Raw genomic sequence first — 8,942 nt, 5'->3', positions numbered from 1 at the left:
CTTAAATCTGTTGTGGTGACTTTTGTCATAAGCTGAACGTCTCGGTAGCCAGGGAAATCAGTAGATCGATGTGATCTCAAGGTCATGGAATCTGGAAGTCCGACTCAGCATAACCCGTTGCTACCATCCAAATACAAGCTTTCGATAGACTAAGGGATAAACTTATCTCGAACATCTCAAGAGGGATAAGAACGAATCAATATTTGCGCGATCTCACAACACGCAATCACTAAAAATCACGAAATCGCTTGCCAAGTCTAATGGCCAATCCCAGATTTCTCTCTACTTCCTTGGTGTAAACTTGTATAAATACCCCTTCCAAATATGAGAAAGGGGTTAGAAAATTCCAAATATGAGACTCATGGGCGTGAAGTTAGAAGACAAGCTGATTCTAGGAGGCGACATGGGAAAGAGCCCATGGGGGAAAAGTTAATAATGGTTGCTGGGGGGAATCTCAACTTAGTGACTTAGTACATAAAGAAACGAAAAATGAAACATAATTCATAGATCACTTAAACCCTCTCAAATACTCGCTTAAAATTAAGAAGGAATACATACAAATACCATGGAATAACGTTTTAATCCTATTATGGGGATTATGTAAATATTCCATTCCGAAAATAGAAAGTGAAACAATTAGATCTTTTTTGAAGATTGGTACTAATTCATGATATAACATGTACAAAGCGGAAAACCTCTTATGAAAGCATCCAAATAGAATCATGAACACCTCTAAGTGAAACAAACATAATCATATGAGATATGGATATGGATACTCATTCAAAACAACAATAAAAATGAATATTATGGTGTGCGAAAATTTTAATAGGGTCATACAGATGACATTCTTCATATTCTTCCTCAGACATTTTCCAACCAAAGACATTTTTTCACATTTTCCACAAGCATGAGATGCAAGGTCATTGTTGTTTCAATACACAAACTCAATAGTGCTCTAGTGGTCCATCTTCTGCATTAGGATTTTCATCTATGACAGATAGTAAAATGGGATTCTCTCTATAAAGAATCAATAGGTACAGAAAAGAGAAGAACCTAACAGTTGCACTGTGAGTATTCAATGTTATTTTGAACAAGATAGCTCACCAACCCATAATAGTTTTCATGATCTTGTTAGATCTATACATTGGTCATTTGTCACATAAAAGGAACTTGATCGCCATCTAATTGGCTAAAATAACTCTGAATCCTAGGTAAGGTATTGGGCTATCTCATCACAAATTGATGAAATAATGTTCCACAGGAAAACATATTAGAACTTTACCCTTTTGAAAAAAGTAGAAACTTTGACATAATGGAAGAAAATTTACAAGAAGGGTACTGATATAGATTGATCTCAATAGCACATATGTTTTTTGTCCTAAAACATGTATCTTTTGTCATAACATATTTACAAAAAAATATTAAGGTGAAACCTTATGTTTTTAAAAGAAAGAAAAGTTTGTAAATTAATGTGCTATTCTAGTTAACATGTAACATGTAACCTCAGGAACCAACCTCATTTTTTAAGGAACATTTCTCTGAACTCATTATTTGATTTGGCATTCATCTCACTTCCTCAACTTTTGGATTTGTTGAGGGGACACCAAGTGGTCTGATGTTCCTTGACATTGCTAATGTGTTCTCCCTTCAGTTGCATGTATACTACATTTAGCAAAAACAGTGTGGTGCTCTGACTCCTTGAAAGTCTGATTACTACTGCACTGCCATTTAACCCAAGGAGTAAGAAAAATAAAGGTAGAAGTGGGAAAACACACAACATGCAACGTCTATAGACTACATTGCACACAAACAAACCAGACAAGTAATAACAAAGATAAAACATAACCACTTAGCTACCATGTTTCTAGAGGCCTCATGAGACAGCAGAATCCTTTCTCTTTGGTTCGGATTTGATTTTGCAATGCTTATCTTCTTCCCAAGAAACTTTTTTTGTTCTTTCCTACAACTGCAGCAAAAGGGCGCGTCATCGGCAAAATCCCATATGCGAGGCCCTAAAAAACGATCAGAGGATATTATAAATTAGTATGTAATGGTTCCCATACAGATGCTCTACAGTTTAAAGGCAAGGGAATAGGGTAAATCTGTATGGGACTATGGTTGAGTCTCCTAAGCATATCCTTGCTAGCAAAATGAAAAAAATATGCTTTAGACAATAGACTCTTTATAACTAGAAAATTAAGCAATTTTACTATAATTATGAAATTCAACAGTTCTGCAGGTTTATTTGAGATACATAATTGTCTCTGGAAAGGAAATTCATCTTAAAACAAAAGCGTAAGAACTAAATGATTATTGACTGCATGAAAGGAGGAAATCAAATTGAAGTTTCAGTGAGCATTTTTGAGAAATTTGATCAAAGAGAATGGACTACAATTAGCAGTTTCATCTCCCTGAAGCATCAGCCATGCTGATCTCCCAGTCTCATTAAATTAGTTTCTTAGGGCTAAATTCTATGGTACAGTCCACATTATGCATACATATGTTGAAGTTTAAAGGTCAGACAATGTTAAATAATGATTTGACTATAAGACTGATGTGCACATGGAAGGTCCAGTGGATAGATTCCCCTTTATCATTTGAAGCATAAAGCACAAAAGAACATTGAGAAATAATGAATGAGAGAAAGAGAGTCATACCCTTGATTTCGATGAACTTGTCCTGCAGAATTCGAACAGGATTCAACCCACCAACATCGCTAAGAATTTTTTCAGATCTTCAGAAGTTGCCTAAAAAAAATTTAAAACCATCAGAATTATCTCTTGTATTGCATGTCCAGTGTTAAAAAGGAATAAAAAGCAATCTCTCTTTGAAGTGCGAGAGAATCTCTACTTGCCTGAAGTTAAGGTTTGATAAAAATGCAATACCTCATCAGTGTGTACTTGGCTCTTCCAGTGGTGGAGTCTTTGATGTGCTGATCATTTGGATGCTCTTCAAACTTGGGTTTCTACTTGTTTCTTCAGCTAAGTTCTGTGCTCGCCCCTTCCTTCCCATGCACTTGTTTGGGTTTTGGGCAGTATTTTTTGCTACTTAGCTGGAGACTGTTCGTCAGTCATGTTGAATCTGTTTTACTCTTTCCACTAACACTTTCTTATGCGATTCCTTTTCGTACTATTAGTTCAGGAAAAGATTGCCTTCCTGCTGTAACCTAAATAGTTGCAGCTCTTCCAAGCGGGGTGTAATTTGAGAAAGGGAACAAAGACAAGCATCTTTACGCATTGAGTTAAAATAGCAAGGATTGAAACATCAATAAATATCAAGCAGATGTATCATAATTTAGTAACATCTTAACAATGTTATGTAACAACTTGACTTAAAGCTTAAATGATAGTAGTTAAGTGTTAACAACCATACTTAAAATTAAAACAATCTCGTGCGCTAACAGCCACAATCACCACACCATAGATATAACATGAATACATATACAAGTTTTAAATAGGGTTTATTTTCAAAAAACAAGGAATATAAGGAATTTTATGAAAATGGTTTTATTAAAATAAGTTGAAATGATTTAGAAAACAATGTTTTGCATATAATCCTAAAAGTTAGTGTAAAATTAGAAAACAAGAAAAAATATCATTTCTTAGTCTTTATATAGTTTTTAACTTCAAAAAAAAAATTTTAATACCAGATATATTTTCAAATATTTAAAATATTGAGATGAAGCTTTTCAAATTTTTAATGTAACTTAGTTTTTGAAATTATTTTTGAATCACAAACCAAACTGGTCCAAATCTCATAAAGAGATTTAAAATACAAAATATATTTTAAAATATTTAAAATTTAGTGATATAGAACTTTAAAATTTTAATTGTAACTTAGTTTTTCAAAATTATTTTTGAATTACAAACCAAACTGGCCTAAAATCTATAAGAGAGATTTAAACAAGAAATCAAGAGAAAACAAATCCTGATATGTAAACATCTACTGAAAACTAGTACAATGCATGCACAATAACAATAGAAAATTGGGCCCAAAGTTTTCTTCATTTCAATTCATATGTCTTATACACAAAGAGTACTGTTTACAAAAATTCATTTTAAAAGACAACAGGGGAAAAGTGTACTATTGCTCCTCGCTTGCCGACCCCCGCCCAATCAACACCTAGAACCTGCATCCACAAAGGAAAAAACGGGGTGAGCACAAATAATGCTCAGTAAGTAAAACCCTCTAACTGTCTGCCCCGTGGAATCTTAACTTTTCCTTTTTCTAATTCGTTTCTGTTTCTGTTTTACTAAATACCATGGCCTCATCTTACCGGAGGTACGGCCGGATGCGTTCACACAGCACATAATACTCCATGAATACGGGTGGAATTCACACAGTACCAACCCGTCTCAGTGACTACGAGTGGGGATCACAAAGCACCTACTCGGTTGTCCTAACTATCGGGTGGAGACCACTTAGCACCTACCCGTTTCTAGACCTTTGGGTAACGATCACCAAGCATTAACCGTCTAGTCACCGTCGGGTGATGATCACAAAACATCAACCCGTTCTACTAAATGTTGGATGATGATCACAAAGCATCAACCCACTTTTCTAACAACTAACTGGGTGGTGGTCACAAAGCATCCACCCGTTCCTACTACTCATGGGGGACGATCACAAAGCATCGACCCATCTCTAAGGGCTATTTGGGTGGTGATCACAAAGCATCAACCCGATTCCATAACTGGGTGATGTCACAAAGCATCAACCCATCTATCTACTCTTCTAATTCACTCTATTCTAGCATTTTTCATTCTCTTCCCTTAAGTAGTTGTACCCACCAAGCTCTCTACTCATAGGGCAATTGTTATACACAAGTTTCCTACACTTCTTAGGTCACTTTTCAATGCACATTAGTGCCTATGGATGGTTCATCTCTACCAATGCGCTTATGAAATGCCAACATGCAATGTTGCAAGAATAAGGTTCACTACTCACACTCAAACCTCTATTAGGCATTTCATCAAACAACTCATGTGCACTATGAAATACTACAGCAATGATTCTAAAACTTTTTCACCATCCAGAATGGGAAAAACCCCTTCACAAAACCATAAAACTGTCAAACAAAACACTTCCAAAAGGGATCCATAACACCCTCAATCTCATCTCAAAACTACCTTCCAACCCAACAACTCATTTCTCATATTTGCAAGATGTAAGCATTCACAAGGCATAGAAACCTTATTTCAACCTCTATACATGACATATACTGTACATCACAATAATACACATTTCTATCAAAACCCTAATCAAGAAAATTCATAAATCTAACTTGGGTTGGGTTTTACACCTTGTTATGGAGAGACTTCACCAAACTTTCTTTCACTTGTTTGGCTTGACTTTTCTCTACTCTTAACCAAAATAACAAAAAACCCTCAAACTTCAATATAAACTAAAACTCACAAATCACAACTTAAGTAGAATCCTTACCTTAGGAAGCCTTAGGTTGCTTTTCTACCCCAAATCATTCAAAAACCCTTGGAATTGCTGATCAAAAGAAAAGAGAAGTTGAGAGGAGCAAAGATGGGAGTGCGTTTTTGGAGAAGAAGAAATGAGGGGTTTGTTAATTCTAATTCCTTTTAATGAAATATAAACACAAGCATTCCCATTTTGCCCTTACTCTTCTTTGGGAATTCCATCCATATCCTTTGATTCATTACAAACTCACCCCCATATCAACATATTCTCCATGAAAAATCCTTACAATTAACTCCCCACTTTTCCTGCTAATTAGGGGTAGAATGGTCAAATTGCCCTTAGGGAAGAAAATATCTAAAACTTAACCAACATTTTAATCGGCCTGTCGCCGCGGTGAAGAAACTTCTGTCGTCGCGGCGAAACTGTCCAGAGAGTTTCCCCGTGGTTTCAACACATCTTCGCCGCAGCGAAGATTATCCTTCACCCCGGCGAAGCTTGGTACACTAAACCTCTTCTATTTTCAACCAATTTCAGGGCAAACATTCAACACAACATTCAATCAAACAATATTGCCAAAAACCAACTCAAATAAGAGCGAAAGAGGAAACAATAACAACGTACCTCATGCGGGGCGTTACATGATAATCTTTTTCTTTTAATCTCTTAAAATAGATAAGACTTAGATAACTCTTAAATTGATCATATTCTAATCTAGAAATCCTACACTCCCCCTCAAGCCGGTGAAGAGATATTTATCATTCCCAGCTTGGAAACTAGATTAACAAACAACTGTCTAGGCAGTCCTTTTGTAAGAATATATGTTGTCTGTTGACTTGTAGGCAAGTAGGTAACAACAACAACTTATCTTCTATCTTCTCCTTGATGAAATGTCTATCTATTTCAACGTGCTTAGTCCTGTCATGATGCATTGGATTGTGTGCTATCCTAATCGTAACTTTGTTGTCACAGTACAACCTCATAGGCTCCGCAACTTTGATTTCAAGCTTTCCCGAGATACTTCTTAGCCATATTAGTTCACAAATCCCATGAGCCATAGCACGAAACTTAGCCTCAACACTACTTCTAGCTACCACGTTTTGCTTCTTACTTCTCTAGGCTACTAAATTTCCACAAACAAAAGTGCAATAACCTAAGGTCGATCTTCTATCATCCACATAACCAGCCCAGTCCGCATCCGTGAATGCTTCTACTTTCCTTTCATTCTTTTTACCAAAAAACAACCCCTTCCCAAGGGTCATTTTAAGGTACCTTAGAATCCTAGTCAAAGCCTCAAAATGCTTCTCTTGTGGGTTATGCATATGCTGACTCACTACGCTCACTGGAAAGGCTATGTCAGGTCTAGTATGAGATAGGTATATCAACTTCCCAACCAGCCTTTGATACCTACCTTTATCAACCAGAGCATCACAACTCATTTTCTCAAATTTCAGATTTGGTTCAATGGGAGTCTCAACTGGCTTGCAACCTAGCATACCTATCTCCTTTAGTAAATCCAGCACATATTTTCTTTGTGAAACTGAAATTCCTTTTTTACTCCTAGCACACTCCATACCAAGAAAATACCTCAACTACCCCAAGTCTTTCAATTCAAAATCCCAAGCAAGAACCTTCTTAATAGCCTCCATTTCTTCAAAACTATCTCTAGTAATAATAATATCATCTACATAAACAATTAGAATAATAATCTTACCTATAGAGGTTTTAAGGAATAATGTATGATCAGTTTGCCCCAGAGTAAAACCATACCTCTTAACAACCTTTGTGAATTTTTCAAACTAGGCCCGTGGAGACTGTTTTAGGCTATATAATGATTTCTTCAATTTGCACACTTTTCCATCCTTTCCACTCCCTTCAAACCTTAATGGCATTTCCATGTATACCTCTTTTGCAAGTTCACCATTCAAAAATGCATTTTTTCACATCTAGTTGTTGTAGAGGCCAGTCTAGATTTGTTGCAAGAGATGAGCACCCTGATAGTGTTCAACTTAGCCACCAGAGCAAAGGTCACCTCATAGTCTACTCCATAGGTTTGCATAAATCCCCTTACCGCCAACCTTGCCTTATACCTTTCAACTGTTCCATCTACCTAATACTTAATAGTAAACACCCACTTGCAGCTCATAGTTGTTTTCCTTTCAAGTAAACTCACCAGCTCCCAAGTCTTGTTGTTTCTCAAGAGCCTCCATCTCCTCTATCATAGTCTTCCTCCACTTTTCATCCCCTAATGACTCATGTACCGGTGCTGGAACCTTTACAGCTGAGAGATTAGTGGTGAATCCCAAAAATCAACTGCCAACTTATCGTATGCCACATAGTTAGCAATATGATGAAAAAGTACAGGATCTAACACCCTTCCTTAGTGCAATAGGTAAATGTAAATCATCATTCCCAAATTTAGACTCATCAGAAGATAGTTCTTCCTTACCTTGTGAATGTGAATCACTGGTTTCTTCCAGTTGGGATGATTGCTCATGCAGATCATTAGATTTCCTTCCACTTTGATAGTCAGTTCTTCGAGAACAACATTGCAGACCCAACTGATTTAATCTCTCCAGACCTTCCCCTAGTTCCTATCTTTCCTAAGAGTTTGGTTTATCGAGAGTGGGCAATATAGTTAGAGTAGGACCTAAATTAGTAGGCTGACTACGAGACTGACTCATCCCTATGGGACTAGGCTGACCTATAGGAACCTAACCTAAACTAGGCTGACTAGGAGACTGACTTATTCTTATAGGACTAGGCTAACCTATAAGAAACTAGGTGACTTTGAACTTTGACCTGGATTAGGAGACTACTGAGACTGACTCAAGTGTGGTTGTAAGGGTAACACTACTTCCCACGAATGACCTTAACAATCTCTCAAGTTCTCCCCTGAAGAGAAGTGGGAAACAATGGATGTGACTCAAAAAATGTAACATCACTAGAGACATATAATTTTCTCTTTATAGGACAATAACACTAATAGTCTTTTTGTGTGAAGAATATCCAAGGAAGATACATTTAATGGCCCTAGAGTATGGCTTTCCTCTATTAGGAGACATAACATGTACAAAAGCAGTACATCCAAACACTTTTAAGGGTAAAGTATTTAGGATCCTACAACTAGGAAAGATCTTTAGCAAAGTCTCAAGAGGTGTATGAAAATCCATAATTCTAGTAGGTAATTTGCTTATCAAATATGCAGCTGTTAAAATCGCATGACTCCAAAAATACTTAGGTACATTCATGGTAAACATTAAGACTTTGGCTACCTATAATAGGTGCCTATTNCTTAAACCCTCTCAAATACTCGCTTAAAATTAAGAAGGAATATCATACAAATACCATGGAATAACGTTTAATCCTATTCATGGGGATTATGTAAATATTCCATTCCGAAAATAGAAAGTGAAACAATTAGATCTTTTTTGAAGATTGGTACTAATTCATGATATAACATGTACAAAGCGAAAACCTCTTATGAAAGCATCCAATAGAATCATGAACACTCT

Source organism: Pistacia vera, unplaced genomic scaffold (genome assembly GCF_008641045.1).
Source record: "Pistacia vera cultivar Batoury unplaced genomic scaffold, PisVer_v2 Contig357, whole genome shotgun sequence".
Lineage (NCBI taxonomy): Eukaryota > Viridiplantae > Streptophyta > Magnoliopsida > Sapindales > Anacardiaceae > Pistacia > Pistacia vera.
This window is presented reverse-complemented; position numbering follows the sequence as displayed.